Here is a 17,968-nt window from a genome sequence, read left to right on the forward strand (position 1 = left end):
GAGAATCAGCTATTCCCAAGGTTGATATAACATCAATCCTCTCCTTTGACTTAAGTGCTCATATCTTTCAAATATATGCAGACTATACTCATATGCCATTGCTTGAGAAATACTGAGTCTTTACAAATTGTTTTCACAAATCAGTCCCCTCAGTCTCGAAATAATTTTTTGTTTTGCCCTCAAAATTTCAGAGCTGCAGCAGAGAATTGCCAAAGCAATTTTGAAAATTGTAAATATCAATGAAGTAAAATGTTTAAGAGACAGAAATTACGTTTTTTCCAGAGGGAGCCCCAATACACAGAGTAGCTGTTCTTTTGTGACATAAAACATCACTTGCAGTTCCTCTGCTGCGATTGCAACTGAGAAGCACAACACAGTACTTGGTGCAGCTATAATAAAAATGGTTAATTCCATTTGCAAGTCATGAAACAGTTTGGTTTTCAAACAAAACAAACTTTATCAAGAAAACAGAGTCATTACATTGCAAGAGCCACCAAATATCCATTATTAATTGTATAGAATTATACCATCAAGGCCTTGTTTGAGGCTGTCCTCGGCCTAGCCAGTGGAATGTTTTGCTTCTACTAAGTCTGGTCTCACAATACAAGTCTGTGCCCAAAGCAAACGGCAAATTTCATATCTGTTTATACAGTATAAAAAGGAGGACCCAGGGAACAAATTGGTAGTCACTGCATAACAAACAATAGCCCTTTTTGTCCTCAGTATGCTGACATGTCTTTATAAACACCTCCTTCTTTTTGAGGAAGGCCAAAACCAATGCCCTGAGGACCCAGAGGGAGGGTGAATGTAACGCCAGAGAAAAGGGGAAGACTTTCTTCTATAACATTTTTACTATATCATTTATGAGGCTTTTTTTTTAATTAATTAGGTAAGTTTGACTGGAGTAACAAAATATTAACTGGACTAATGGCAGGTTCTTGGTTCAACTCGTGATGTTGCCTTTTGCCTGGAACAAGATTTTGAGCATAAAACCACATAGGAGCATTATAGCTACCTTTTAAGAAAACAGGTAAGTCGAAATGCAACACATTTCTTCACAGATAAGTACTTGAAAGGTTAATCTCTAAGATGCCTCTCCTTTTTTCATTCAACATCATCTGGCAATCAAATCCCAGTGCCTCACACCACTAAAAGTTTTACAACATTTTCAGGACAGCTGTGGTTGACGTACGAATTTCTCATCATATCCTAGTAGGTGTAAGAAAGCTCATTTGGCATAATTTGCCATCCGAGAACGTGAAAATAGGTCACATTAATAAAAGAAAGTGTGAGATCCTTACCACGCGTTCTGTCAGCCAGCGGCTCGTACCAAAGGCCTATAAACGCAACGTGAGTACATGCAGACAGAGAACTATGGGCAGCGGGACGGCAGCTATCAATTATTTAAGGAAAGTCTGCCTGGAGACAGCCATGCCAAGCACCTGAATCCACTTTAATGGTGGAAGTGGACACATATGCTCGGGGACTTCAAATCCTTTATGAGTAACACTCACTTATGATATATGAACAGAGAGCAAACTTTAAGGAAGATTGCAGTAAGTGTGTGGTGTTTGGAGGAGCGCACAGTTCAACCGCCTTCGCTCAGCCTGGCTGCACTGTGGCTGCTATCGTTCAGCAATGTGCAGGACCTATAGTTCAGTTTGTTGCTGCACAGATGAAAAGTCAGGACTTTCAAGTGATCTGGCGTAAATTAACAGTTCCATACCACAGCTGCTTGCTTTAATAGTACTTACATTAAAAGGCCTAATGAAAAATTAAGTGAATAATGTTGCATGCTGGAAAAAGTACTCCTTTTGACAAACTGATTAACTAGAAAGAAAGCCTCCACCAGCACTTCTTGGATGCATTCCCAGGAAAATCTCTTGTGTTCCTGCTATTCCTCATCCTAGATAAATGAATACAAAACATTACTCAAATATGGAGAAAGTTGTTTTCAACAACTGATATGAAACATTTTGATAACAGTGTACTTGGTGTTAAAAATACACATCTCAGCATTTACACAGAAGACACCATTTCTCATGCTATATTTGCTCTCAGCTTCAGAGAACACTTCAAAGTCCCCTATTCATTCGTGAAAAGCAGCAGAATATATAATACTGCAGAAAACTTTACTCCTAAAATATTTTTTTTTTTTCCCTCTACCAGTATTCCTTCACAAGAACTTGGGAAGTTTATGGAACAGAAGAATTTAATTTTGAGTAAACATAGTTTGAAAATATTCAAATCAATTCAACCTTGATAGGACAACAGGAAACAGCCTCAAGTTGCATCAGGGGAGGTTTAGATTAGATATTAGGAAAAATTTCTTCACCAAAAGGGTTGTCAAGCACTGGAACAGGCTGCACAGGTTGAGACACCACCCCTGGAGGTATTTAAAAGACATGTAGACGTGGCGCTTGGGGACATGGTTTAGTGGTGGACTTGACAGTACTAGGTTAATGGTTGGACTTGATGATCTTAAGGGTCTTATCCAACCCAAACGATTCTATGATATAAATCTTTGGAGATTTTTTTTCATGAGGTATTATACTCATTACCTGGAAGCATAAACTGCATTGACATTTGCTCCAAAAGGCAATCTACATCAGTCAAAGCAACAGGAAACGTTACACGTACACTAACAAATTGTAATTACAGAAAGTTGTAGGCAAAAGCTGCAGAAGATGGGGGGGGGCGGGGGGAAGTGAGACACAAAAAGGGATTTAACAGGAAATGAAAGAGGAAAGAATAGAGAAAAGGAGAAGAAAGAAAAGTGAACACTTAGAAGAAAAGAGAACTCTGACAATTTACATGCAGAATGCCTGACAGGAGAGAAGCAGAAAATTTGGCAGCAGAACTTGAAAGAAAAGCCGCAGTGGGACTGAGACCGGGAGGAGGGAAGAGAGGCAGAGAGAGGAGAGGGAGAGATGAGTTGTAGTGTTGTCTGGCCACAACACAAAAACCTTCCCAGCCACATGTGTTGTCATGGCTAGCAGGCAATGCAGATAAATACAGCTCCTGAAGATTTGTCCAGACAACACAGTTTGTGGGGTGAAAGCATCTGCAGCTCTTCTAGGAGAATCTAAATTAAGTTAGAATATGAGATTTTTGTTACAATTATGTCCCTAATTTTAGAACTGTAACAACAGTATAGGTCTATATGATGGTCCTGCTCTTATTCTGGTACAATTATTGCCGTGCTCTTTCACCATTCCCTGCTCTTCTGTTCATCACTTGCATGGCCGGAGTAGCCAGATGCAGACTCTGCGCTGTGCCATTAACTCGTTCAGCATACTGGAATCTAAGATGCCTGCTTACATAAAATGATCTAGTGGGTACTTTATCATGCTAAAATGCACAACAGCAAAATTGGTATGCAATGGGTTCTCAGAAGCGGAAACCACAAAAGGTAAAGAGTGCCGTGATTTGGGTTCCTTTACTAGAGATTTTAAAACATTCCAACCCTAAAGAGTGTACAACGTACATAAGAGTGATCAAGCTAAATTGCCAGGGATTAATCTGTGGGATCTGGGTACTAGCTAGCTTCATATGGTCCTCCATAGGTATGCTGAGATATCTAAGGTGTGAAGAGCTACAGGTAGTCGGTCTTTCCCTAAACACAGATGCCAGGTTTACTTCGACTGTTATCCCTCATTCCTCTTTCTGGTGTTTCTGTTCTGTTGCTGGCAGCGTGCTCAGAGCAACCTCATCTTGAAATGCACTTCTCCTGCACAGTTTTTTTGGGCTGTCCTGTGAGCGTTTCTGATGAGCATTCTTCTCAGCTTGTGTCGGACAATGATGCCGTGTGTTGCATGGATGTACTCCTAACAGCATTTTTTCCTCCTGTGTAGTTCAGTAGCCCTTCATTCTGTGATCTTAGGACATGCTGTTTCTCTTCGCCACAGCATAATGGTGGAAATTACATCTCCCTCTGTGTTTAGTTTGCTGAAGCTCATAAAAACATGGATGCGTTATGAACAGAACATTCCTGTAACTCCACAAGAAAGAATTGTTTTCCTCCTGGCTTCTCTTCAGCACTCAATGGTTAACAGGACCAGGCTGCCTCTTCTGAACAGAAGAGATATTAACAGAGCTCTTGGCCATGTACCACGAGAACTTCTGCCCAATCTGATTCAAGAAACATACTGTCTTTTGCAAGGGAGAGGGGAAGAAACATTATGGTAAAGTCTTATTTGGCTCTTTTCAGTAGAGCTGACAAGCTGTTGTAGGCTGAGTGACTGTAGGCTGAATAAGTTGGCAAGAAAAGAACAGTGTTCTTCAAGCTTGACTCTGTAGCCAAGTCTGATGGGTAGCATAACATACTGTATAGCCTCTAGTCAGAATAAAATCCATAAAATTAAAAAAAAAAAAAACCCACAGCATGCAGTCATCAAATCTATTTATACGTTCAGGACTGGCTGCATAATCAAAGGAAAATTACTTCATTGGGCTCACTGCCCAATAATGAGCTGGAAAGGGTGAGACTTCTATTTCTTGGATTTAATTGTAGGCAATCAGGATGACATCTCTAACCCCAAAAAGCTCATGTTCCTTGAACAGTTTATGATGACCTTTTTGTTTACCACAATCCTGGAAATGTAACACAAAGGAAATCCAGAAAACAAACAATGCTGCCATCATGTAGAAACTGCACATTTAAGGAAGAATTTCCCTGATTTGAAACACAGCCAATGTTTTGTGTTTGCAAAGTTATTTTCCAGTCCACAATGTCTGTACTAGTTCAACATGCATCTGTGTTTTAACCTACATTTCCTTTCATCTTATGACTATTATTTAACTTCTATTAAATTAGAGTGTTTTAGGCCAAACTTTGACTCCTTGGCTGAGGCAATACCATGAAACAAGTGCACTCCTTATGAATGCCTACTGCATTCCTCCATACTCTGCTCACCCTTCGAATAAAACAGGCACACAGGCAGAGAGAAGGTGCCAAGTAGTTTCCCTAGTCATGGGAAGTATATCCCAGCACTCCTGGGAGATACTTGTCTGCTTCGTTCTTAAAAATCTCCAAAGGAAGAGACTCCATAGCGACCTTGAATAGCTGTCTGTTTCGGGAGATCAGCTCTTCCTGACATCAAAATGTCTTTTCCTGCAAACTACTTCTTGCCCTATCATGCAGAATCAGTCAGCACCATCCTTCTTACATCCAGCTTTATCAGAAAAGTTGGACCAAGTTTTCCATCCCCTATAAAACAAATCAAAATCCTCCAGTTTTTCTAAACCCCTTATTGCCCTGACACTCTCCTCTGAACTCTAATTTCTCTACCTTAAGTGTGCTTATACACCATATTCCCAATAAGCTTCTAGCACTACTGAGCACAGTTACACATACATTCTGACAAATCATATATCTACTAACATACTCCAGAATAAAAATTACTTTTTTGTTTGTTTGATTTGCAACAGAATCACTTGGTTGACTCATTAAAATCTCCTCTCCATCCTTCGCCACAGCATTATTGCCTGCTTACATGGTCCTTTTTTTACATTTGTACACTATGTTTCTCCTTCCCCACTGTCATAATTTGTATTTGTGCACTGAATTTCAGGCATTTACTTAAGACCATTTCAAAAATTTATCCACCATCCTCACTTTCATAGTCCAAGTTGTTTCAAACCCCTCCCCATCTGGACTTGCTCCACAAACATTTTACACCAGCCTTTCCACTGGTTGTGCTCCAAGTTATTAATGAACTAGATTTTAAAAACATCCTTAGGTCCTCACTTGAAATACCATTCCAGTTGACATGTACATTAGAGTTACACAGTCTTGTTGCCTAGGCATACTCCACTAGGCCTTAGTAAAAAGTTTTAGATACCAAAGTTGGCGTATCTATTACAGGCACATAGGCGACGTGCTGACCAACACTGGGTGTAGTACTTTGATGTGTAGAGAACAAGCGAAGACCTAAACTCGATGAGAGTAACAGTCAGATTCCCAAAGTAGGACATTCTGAATGGGAACTGAAAGCAGTCAATTCTTTGATGACTACAGTTCCCCAGGTCCTCCTTCTTCTTCCCTCTCAGGACTCTCTCAGTTCTTAGAGACAGTCATTAAGTTCTAACAGAGACTGCTTCAGCTAATCTTTCAAGTGTTACATATTTCATCAAACTTCTGATGTATGCCTAAATTAGCTACCTATTCTTAAAGCTCTTTTTCAGTATTTAGTTTGCACTCTTAATTATTGGTTGTCAAAAGAAGGTTAAGCATTTTATTTATTTGCATGGCGCCAGATGAGATCAAATGCATTAAAATGAATGTTCACAACATGTAACAGTTTTTAAAATTTGATGCTGGGACCAAAACAAAACTGATAAACAAAAAAAAATCTTGTTATTATCTCTTAATGAGAACCACTGATTACTTTTTACATTTCATTTGACAGTCTTCATCTTAATTAATTCTACATGGCAAAGTTAAATTATTCTGGTTGATGAAGATCATTCTGACTCCGAAATGTACTTATTAAATGAAATTAAAGCATGGTGCTAATCAGGCGAATGAGCATGTGTTACTAACCAAACATACAAACCCTAACAATGAGATAATGACAGGTACAGTGACAGATACAAAGCACTGCTATTTAAAGCTGGTAAAATGCTTTGAGCTTCCTAAAGGGAAAGAGCAATGTAGTTGTAAATCTCTACAATCTTCAGAAAGAACACCCTTTGCTTTTTAAATTGTGTTTGTTTCGTATCTCAAAAATAAGGCAACATCTGTACTGAAAACTGACTGAAGCTGATAAAAGTAGTAGATTGGGAGGTTGTAGCAGAGCCAGGGAAGACTCACAGAGCTAAAAGCATGGCTTGCTGTTACATACTGTAAGGGCAGTTTTCCATTAATGACCACTAATGTTTCCAAAGTTTTGGTACATTCATGCAGCCAGTTATTTTCAAAATGAATAAAGAAGTCTGGATTCAATACTGTTTTCCAACTGACTTTGACTAAATCAGGATATATTTGTTAGATCTTGAGTCAAGGCAATCCTGTTTATGTGTACGTATAAGAATAACACTAGACAGGTAAGCAGAGCCAGCATAGCTTGCATTTTGATGTGATGGAAATTTCTGAATTAGCTTCAAAAGCTTTGTTTTGCTCAATGACAAGTGAGACGATTAACACCAGAACTATCTGCTTTCATTTGTATAGACCACATGGTTCTCTGGCTGAAACTATTTATAATTCTTCCTGGCAAACCTCTGACACAAAAAAGGGCTGCAGACCTGGCAGTCCAAAACCATATCATTTCAGGATGCAGGCTGACATAGTAACTTTGCTTTTGCTGAGCAAAGGAGATTTCTGGGCATAGCACAGATATCTTTTGCAGGTCTGAGGAGACAGGAAGATTTCTGTACTTGCGTGCCCTGGGTGCCTAGGAGCTTAGCCCACTGGCTGGGGCAGTTACGCAGCCTATAGGTAGTCGATAGCACTTTACTATCCCCCAGTTATTTTGGAAAACACATTTTTCAGAGCAATACAGGTATGTTCAAGGACTCTAGTGGCTTAAATTAATTTCTCGCATAGCTTTTCAAAGATGAGACATGAGCCATGTGCTCTGAAACACTGTGGATTAAACACCTGAATATCTTATTTACTATTTTTGCATACCAATTACTCACGGGTTCTCTGGGGAGAGGAAGAAAAGTCAGCTCATGTTTCAGAGAAATTTAAGTCCTAGGCTTCTCCAAATATACAAGGAGAAATTCACCCAAATATTTTGGTCCCTGAAGTACCCCCTTCCTGCCATTTCTTATTTTGCATGGGTTGTCCAAGGATGTAATTAAACCCAGATCTTATCTTCCAGGAACAAACATGTGTTATATGTTAGAAAATAAGGTAGTAGGGGAGCTAGAAAAGTTGTTTTCATCATGTTATTTTCTGGATCGCTAAGGCTTTATTACTGGTCTTTTGAGGTACGCACTGAACTACAGCATAATGAAGTATATTAATTGGTATTCATCTCTTCCTACTCTGAAGACATGACAGTCTAAAACAAGTGACATGCAAGAGGACAGAAGATGGATGCAGACCATTCTATTATTTAAATTTTGCATTCAGCTTAGTAGTCTCATTTGCAGAATAATTTGCACCTGTATTTTGCACCAGTTTGAGCCTGCATTTTTGGGCAGTTAAAATGCAGAGAAAAGGTATAAATACAGGCACATCTAACTATTTGTTTAGATAGTTCAGATACTTGGGTAATTGTCCTTATACCTCAGGATATAAGAGGAATAGTCATGCTATTCTGTGAGTGCATTTTTAGTTCTAGAGGTCACTTGGGTGTAAAAGTAGAGATCTAATTAAGTTTTTTCTTTCCATAATATGGTGCATAACATGAAAAGGATATATTTCAACATGGGTATGACTTTCAGTGAATTGTTCCAGCTTACCTTATCTGTTTACAATTAACATTGAATTGCATGTACCATCTTTCAGTCTGGAATTACTTTATACAGGTAAGGACTGAAAAACTGAGAGCTTAAATATATCACTTTTGGTGTAGGACCCTGATCTGATTCAAATTATAATGGCATTTTTATTACTCTTGATTTTCAAAAATGGAATTTTCACATCCAGCTCTTAGAAAGCTTATCTGTTTTCACCTAACAGTAGTGCAGGTGCATTTTATCGCACAAACGTATTTTATTGTTGCTGACATATTTTAAGAGCTGTTTTTCCCTGATTTTTAATCTGTAAATACATCTGATTTTTGTGGCTGGCTTAGCACAATCATGAGACCCAGTGTTATACGTGACTTTTTTTTTTCCCCAGTTTCCAAATGCAACAACTAACAGATATGATTGTAACATTCAAGATAAAAAGAGGGCAGAGAAATGCAACATATCATCTTGGTACTTAGTATAACATATACTTTACAAGAACTGCATGTTTTTATACCCAGCATTGATTTACTCTGCCATTGTGCTAAATTGATCGATAAATACAGTGTTTCACACTGCCAGCATTCTTTGGAGATGTATTATTGGGGCAGATTCTTTTCCCTCAACAGTGCCTTAGAACAACTAAATATAGATGCCTAAAATGAAGTCTAGTCATGAATTGCAAGTGTAACACAAAGTTGCACTAAGGCCAGTGAGAGTTTTGGGCGCTCAAGAATGCGGGACACTTTATATAAACCATCACAGACAAGAATCCTATTACTAATTAGCAACTTGCCAAGATAAACAGGGAACAAGGACATAAAGGAGTTAAAATAAGAAGAAACCTTACTCAAAATGCAAGCAAAACTTTTTCTTGAGTTTTGAAAGCCCAGCTGACCAATAATCCCTTTCCCCGCTCTGACCCCCTACTAATCGTGAGCTATTTTCCAAGCTTACAGGTAAATGAGTCTTTTGAGAGAGAGAAAGAGAGAGAGGACATGTGTGAGGGAGAGCAGGAGAGCAGCTGTAAATCAGCTAGATGAAGCTCTGCACAGTCCTGGCATGCTGCAGTATCCAAAACCTTTCGTTCTCCCCTAATAAGCTGTCCTCCTCTGCCAGTTCTACTGTCAGATAAGAGAGTGCAGTTCAAGGAACATGCCAGAAGGACTTTTGTTCAACAGTAGGATTAACAGTAGGATTAACCTTCATTTTACAAGGTCCCCAGAAGCAATCTTTTGGATTGCTTTTTTCAATGCCACCTCTTCAGTATTCACCTCTGCTTTGTATTCTGAGGAGCAGATGACCCATGCTTACCAATAAGGGATGTGGTTGCGCATCCTTCACTACCTCTGTGGGCACAGCAGGCTCTTACTGGTCTGAAAAGCTGAGTTCTGTTCTCCAACCCAATGCCTGCTCTCTCAGATGTAGATCATTATGCTTAAAGCTTTTGTTTTAATGGAAAGTTAAGCCTCTTCTTTTCAATCTTTCACTCAGGGGAATAAAAAGAGGTTGAAATTGCAAATTCTTAAGTCACTGGAATGTTAAACCAAAGCCTTCTCCAGAGCTCTGCTTCCATCCTTTCACAACGCTTTTCACACCACTCCTCTCCACACAAGCCCATCCTTCTCTTGACTCCACTTACTCCTGGGAATCTTTCAGAAGGGGGAATCAGTGACAAGACATTGTAACCCACATCCCTTTCTCTAAGGAGCAGAGAAACAAAGATGCTCTGAAGTTATGGCTAAACACGTAAAGACACAAAGACCTCCTGCGTAGCTGTCACTGGTGGGTCAGCTCTGGCAGCATACTTTGGATGATCTGTTATGCCAAGAAGCCTCTTTTATACCTTTTTAGGCCATTATAAAACTGCCTAAGGTGCAGGACACCAGCAAAAGACTCAGAGTACCTTTCACATGCAAATGTAAGGATAGGAAAAGCTACCACTGGAGGCAAAGAGTCAGACAGAAATATAAATGCCAAATCCTGGCAAATGCAGCCAAAAGCTGTGTGTGCCTGGCTCCATCTACCCAAACTGAAGCTTTCTTGGCCCAAGAGATAACTTGGGCTGGGGAGAGAATGTGGAAACGTTTTAATGCCAGAAAAAAAATCTTATTTGTAACCCTGCTATCTTGTGAAGAAAAAAATGTTGTGGTATTGAAGATGGATCATATGAAAGATGGGCAACAGCCCACAGACAGCCTACGGTCTACCGTCTTCCAAGTTTTTACCATAACATACTGCTCTTTACCAAGCTGAGGAGGAAACATGCCAGTGAAAATAGTTCTTCCTCCCAAGACGAGACCAATTGCATTCATTTGGTTCAAGGCCAACAGCTTCTGGTTTCCCCCAAGTTCTGATCTGGGCGGGTGTGGGGTCACTGCCTCTTACAGATGCTTTCCTCAAAGTCTGCTCCTCCGAGCTTCTGGCCAAAACAGCACTGTGGCAAGTAATTCATGGTCTGCCCCCATGTGAGCTTTGGCATGCATCAGTTGATCAATGTGGTGTGATGCTTTTGTCTCATTGAGTAAACCCTATAAAGCTGTGAACGCCGTTTCTAGCAGTTTGCATCTTCTTGTACCACTAGTACCATAATCAGATTCAGTATGTATCCTCAGTTTAAACACCACTTGTTTATACATATCCTACAGTTCCCCTACTCTATGCAAGATCAGGCATAATCTTCCTTGAAACAGGAGCTATACTAAATATTATAACGTTTACAGCATATATATGAAGCAAGCATTCCTTAGGATTACTGTGGTACAGCATATAGCCCAATTAGAAACACCTGGAGTGCTATATTCATTTTAATTCACGAGACACTTTTTCTAATATACTTGTCAGGATATTTCAGTCACCCAAACAAGCTAGCTAAAGAACTGATTTTAAAGATTTTGGATCTGTACATCTACAACGTGTATTACATTATACTTTTTTCTAGTTAAGAATATGCAACAGCTGATGTACATCACCAAAGCTTTCTCAGTTTCAGTGCAGTGGTGCCAATACTATGGTACGCAAGGATTTAGCTGTACGGTTCCAGCTAAAAAACAAAATTTAACTCAAGCTGTCCAAATATACTTTTGACTCATATATAAAATAAAGAAAAAGAAATGAGACAGACTTGTTTTGGTGAGACTATTCAGAGATGCCTTTTCCTTCCTTCCCACAAGTGCACATTCGTACAGCACTGACAACCCCCCAAGTTCCACCTTTCTTAGTATCTTCTCTCTCTCTCAAAGAAGTCACGTGGAATAACTTCATCCTACCTGCACAGCATTCCTGTCTCTCTTCAGTTCACTCCCCCACATCAAATATTTCCTTTTAATGTCTCGGGACACACAATAATACAAGCCTAGAAAAAGGGTCTGCCACCTGCGACTGTTGGAAAAAACATACTTGGAAAGAGGGGAAAAAATACCACCAGGCAGCAAAAAGCTTGTACGTAATTTGGTACAAGCAGCAAAATGGGTACTTACCAGTTCTTGGTGTCATTGTTTCACACCCAGAACTGCATGCAGGTGTGCATATATCCTGGTTCCACACATTCTTGTGTGCACAGCTGTCCTGGGATCCTGTAACAAAAGCTTCTTACTGATAACTACTTGTTTGCTTTCTGCAAAACATTTCTAACTGCTGGCTTTCCTTATTCACATGATTGTGAGAAGAGCTGGACTGCTGAGGCTTGGAGAAGACAAGCTCTTTCTCTACCATACTGAAATACAGAGTATACATGCATTTGACATGATTATATACAAACTTTACTTTGGGATAATGTGCTGCTTCTGTCATTTTGTAAAGACATACATTAATCCTGGAAACAGAAAGGTGATTAAAAAAAAAGTCTGTCTTCAGTTGCAATCTCAATATAACAGTTTGAGAGTCTCAAGTCTGTCTTGAATACCTGATATCATCATCTGTGCACTACCAGGAAGATGACCAGATGCACAGATCTGTTTCTCTTTCTAGCATAGGCCAGCAGTATCTTTATGAGAGCAAAAATTTGAAGTAAAATGTTGAGATGAGGGGAAGAGAAGAAAAGCTTCAAGAAACAATGTAGAACTATACTTACACAAGTACATCATCATAAAAATATTATCTGTAAAGTCCACTTCGTTTAAGTTTTTCACTCCCCAGTGGATGACCACTCCTGGTGAGAGAGAGAGAGGGAGAGAAACTCAGAGCTACTCACAGTAAAGAAGGAAATTTGCTATGGTCACTAAATAAATGCATAATATACATGACGTATCTTATGTCAGTGGCCAGACTGGCACATACATATGGCTAAAACAGTATGTCTGTATGACTTAAATGTATTTCAAGGGAGCTAGTTTTTCACATAGTATATTTCCTTCTCTGTTAAAAACATTAGGAGTAGAACACTTAATTGAAAATAAATAATACAGATGTAGGTAACAGCAGTCATAAGATTTTATCCAGTTTGTAGAAACAAAAAGTAACACCAATGGAGAAACATAAAAAAAAAAAATCCTTTAAAACTTGATAGTGTCACATCACATATCCAAAAGATATATACTGATGCTTTCTTTCTTTAGAGAAGCACATAAGAAAACAAACTTGCAAAGCCACATTTACTTTTTCTTGTTTAACTGTAATTAGATTACCCTACTTGGGTTTAAAAGACTTAGCTACACTATTACAATCTGCATCTGCCAGCTACAGATTTTTGCTTTAGAAGATAAACAGTACGTTGAAAAGTTATTAGCATACAAACTATATTACTTTTATAAAGAACTGACTCTTCAGGTTCTGTGGTTTTTTTACATATACACCATTTTAATTCCTCTGCTCTCTTGTTGCTAGCTAACAAACAAAAACTTTTTGGTGTTTGTTTTCTTTTGTCTTGTTGGGGAAAAAAAACCCAACAAAAAACACCAAAGACCCTTGCGTGAACCCAGATTGTTAGTTACTTCCACACTTTAAACCCAGGCTATTAGATTAGCAATAATTATGAGGGGCAAAAGGTCACTGCCATTAGTGGGAATCCCACCACTGATATCAATGAATTGGGCAATGAAGCCAGTTTTCACATTGGTTAGAAAGTCTGAATTAATAAATAGTCTGTTAATGCTGCATAGAAAGAAGCCAAAACCAGACCTGCACTCTTGATATTTACTCTGAATACAAACAATGGGAAATATGAGATACACAACGGTGCCATTTTTAATTTTCTGATTGAATCCTGTACTAAAAAAATAATATTATTTAACATCAGTGGAGTTTCCCTAGTCTAAAACTACTGGAAGTGAGATCAGAGTCAAATCCAGAATTTGCTGGAGAAAATGAAGACAACTTGAGGAAAAAAAAAAAACAAACCAACCTTAAGACCTGTTTTTCCCCTTGAAAACGTTGCCAGATGAGACAGTCTCATCAATCCTACAACACAGCCTGACGTGTTAATTAACAGCTATGAGAATAAGAAGTATTAATTTACTGTCCCTGCACTTTCTCTTGAAACAAGCCAAATTTTATCTATAATTTCCCCTAGAAACTGCTCTTTATTCTTAATGAGGGTTTGCTTTCCCTATGTGCTCTTGGAACAAGCGCAAAGCAAATTATCAAAGAAAACAACCTGAAGGATACAAAAAATATACTTAATTCAGATTACTTGAACTATTTCACTGTCCACATAGTCATCTGAAGACTGAATCTTGAGTTGTAATTGAAGGGAAAAAAAATTACAGGATCTGGTCTCAGAGATTTTGAAAAGTAACTTGCCTTAAACTCTACCTGAAGATCTGCATACATACAGTTGTCCCTGACCTCAAGTCAACACAGTATATAAGCCTGCCACTGTCCTCTGCTCCTGAGCCATCAAAATAGTAATTCCTCCAAAGATAAAGAAGATTCTTTTCTTTTAAAAAAGAAAAAAAAAGTTATTTTAATGGCATTTATGAACTACCAGCACGCATACACTTAACTGACCTAGTGAATCATGTCAATGTTTAGTTTGAAGTAAAGAAACACTACCTAATTTCTGCTCCCATTCAGCAGGCAAGGTATACAAAACATTATGTTGATGGCTTACCAGGGGTGCTTTCCACCGAATACAACGTGTATTTTTAACTAGCTTCAAATCACTGTAAACAAAAGAAAAAACAATGGCTGACTACCAAAGCAAAGAAAGACATTTTTCAATTTGAAGAATAAACTTTTATCTCATTACTACCAGTGTAGAAGATGTGGTGTTTTGCAAGGTACCTTGAGAAAACGCAGATTGCGCAGATCATTTTTATTCAGAGATTCTGTTTTTTGTGATATTTTCAGTAAATTACCCCATCTTCCCACTACATATACATAAATCAGACACGCACCTTCTTAACTATTGTAGGGAGTGGCATTATAAATCTCTCTTTTTCCCAAGATCTACAGCCTCGTAAAATTAGAATAATATGCATCATCTCTCTTGCGCAGCTTCTGGCATGTCATTTTCGCCCTCCTTCCAGCATAATTGAATACTCTGTGGGATATTTGTAGTAAGAGTCATCAGTCTCTCTAATGAAAGAAGCTTGGAAAAAACATGGCAGTTTAACTATCAGACACTATTTCATAAAAATAAATACAGTTTTCCAAATACTATGATTTTCTTAATACTATGATTTTCTTATTATCATTAAGTTTGGCTATATTGGTGAAAGCATTTGTATATTGGGCTATCAGTACTGAAGCTAAAACTGTTTGCAGAAAATAGGTGTAATTTACAGTTAGTTTTATGAAATTTCTCTATCACCACATACCTCAAAGAGAAAACTCACTGTTTACCATCAGACCACTGTCACTCATCTCTCAGAAGAGGGAAGATGGGGGTCTTTAGACCTTGATGATCGCCCGGTTAAGTGAAAGCACTTTAGGGTAATACCCCTGCCTGGTGACCCAGGTGGGCGTCAGGGTTAACTGACCCAAATAAGGGACAGTACAGAGCACAACTGCTCTCAGGGTGAGTTACCCATGCCCCTTCTGTTCTTGGGGATGTCCAGAAATAATTGGTTGGACAAGCAGGCAAGTATAAAGACCTCAGGATCATAATTCAGATGGGTGTTGCCTGAATTTGCTTCAGCTGTAAGCATTGGGAGCAACTATGCACCCACTTTTAAACAACCAGAACTAAAAGAAGAAAGTCATGCTATGGACACATGGCTAGGAAGAAGCCCCATTTTGCCAAGGTCTGATATCTTCTTCGTAGCCTAGAAGAGAATATGCTGCAGAAGGAATCAGCGGGAAGGTGCTTTATTACAATCACAGGCTACTGGAAGTGACATCAGGCAAAACTGGTGCATTTGGGCAGCCAAGGACCAGTCCTCAGTGATAACACACCCCAGAAAATGGACCAGACTTTCAGCCAGCATCAAGGGTCAACACCAGGACGTGGGCTGACAGACCTTAAGCTTTGAGGAAAAGATTCAGGTTCCTACCACCAATACTAGCTTCCAGGATTATGCAGTTGGGCTCATGAGGTCATGTATCAGGAAAGGGATGTGCACAGAGACCCTAAACCAAAGGACCATTGTAGCTCTGCCTGAATTAAAAAAAACTAGGCTACATTAGTGCCACCCCCTCATCACTGGCACAGTATTTTACCAGCACACAGGACAATGGCTACTCCATTAAACTGATATGAGAAGGAGCTTGAAAATCAGCTGTTTTTAAAGGATTTTGGTAGCATGCCACTTAATGAGTCTTTATCAAACTCCTAGAAAGGATCTCTTTCTTCTTGTGTGCCCAAGGCTCCTACAAGACCCTCTGCAAAAAGAGGACATATTTAATATAATCTTTTACCACAAATCTACTGGACACAGTTCTTTTGTCCACTTACATTTCTCAGTGCTACTGCTACTCTCACCACAGCCTTAAAATAGAGCATATTTTAACACAGCAATGATAAACTGCAGTACAAAAGACATGCAAATGGAGTCTTGCTTGTCAACAAATGCTAACAGAAGCCCATCTGGAGTTTTCAGGGATTTATTGGCTTCTTTTCATTGCCCCCACCTGCTTTTTTATTTTTAATCTACAGCAAATTTCTCACTTTTACAGGTATTAGTCACTACGCAGGCTTTACCCACAAATGAAAAGCTTCAGTGTAGTGTTGCTTCCTTTCTCTCCATTGGTGTTTTCACAATTTTGCAATTCTATTCATTTGTGAACTTCAGCCATTCTTGCACACGGACTTATTCACCTCCTCTGCTAAACCATTCAGTGAGACTTATACCAAGTTTGAAGGCCAATTTCTGTTCTCTGTTTCATGCAATTCCAGTTCTAGAATAAAAACAGAAAGTAATTAAGTATTGCCTAATAAACCTACACTGTAAATCTATAGGCACATAAACTCCTAATGCTAGGTGGTATTTAATTACACAAGCAACCCTACTGATTTAAGTCATTTAACATGGATAAGAGTCTATTCCTCATGTACAAAATTTAGAAGTCTGGAAGTTAACTTGTTTTCCTATTTTAGTTTCTGGTTAACAAGCATTTTATTGACTTGCTTGTTGCTTTACCGTAATAATAGCAGATGCATTGTGTTTAAGTTTCTGTTCGAGAGCTGCCATCACCTCAGTTTAAGTTTCTATTTAGGTACTTGCTACTACTTTTATAGAGTTGTTCCTATTACAGAAAGTATAGAAAAAAATGCTATTTACTAAATGTGGTAGTAAGCAATAAACATAATCTTGGGTGTTGAGACAAACACAGTGTAATATAAGTTTGATTGCAATTGGCTGGAGACATTGCCACATCAGAACTACTCTAGATTCTGCAGAGTAATTCTATCTTAAACTAAAGAACGAAGAAACAAAAGACCCCTCTTCCATAAGGTCAGTTACAATGAAAGTGCTCACTGGGAGAGTAAGGCACCAAAATACATACAGGTCTGGAATTTCTAACACCCAGATCCAAGCCATGCTTTAGAAATACACTGCTAGTAAAACCGTGTCTTTGAGTAACTCAGCTTTGATCTCCACCAAAAGTATTATTCTAGAAGCCTCCTTTCTTACCTCCTACTATTACTGTAGCTACTTACCACATTCATTATCCAGTATACTTGATCATGTAAATCACCATGCTGAGTAGAGATGCAGTAGAAATTAAGGTAACGGGAAACCCCTTCTTGCAAGCTTCTCCATGACAAATAGGGTATTCAATAAAATGATTCCACTGCCCGACCCGGAATTTTATGCTCCCTCTGAGCATGACATATTTTGCACCTATGAAGTCAATCAAATGCCCGTGTTATTTTTTCTTTTATTACCCAGGACTGGTAGAGCAGTTTCAGTAAAAATAATTTATACCAACTGTTTCCGGTTAATGGAAATTCAAAGTCTTCAGACAGTGTTTTTTATTTCTGGTGCTCGAATTCTCAAAGAAATAGTGAAGTATAATTGATACCATACGCCTTTTATTGTTTTCCACATGAAAGAATCACGATTTTCAGTGGATCATCGAATTATGCCGTGGCATTGTGCCAAATCAAACAGCAAGGTCACATGTGATGAAGGTACAGTGTTCAAAATAGGAATAGCATGTATCATATCTTTGAATTGAA

Source organism: Pelecanus crispus, chromosome 4 (genome assembly GCF_030463565.1).
Source record: "Pelecanus crispus isolate bPelCri1 chromosome 4, bPelCri1.pri, whole genome shotgun sequence".
In the NCBI taxonomy this organism is placed as follows: Eukaryota; Metazoa; Chordata; class Aves; order Pelecaniformes; family Pelecanidae; genus Pelecanus; species Pelecanus crispus.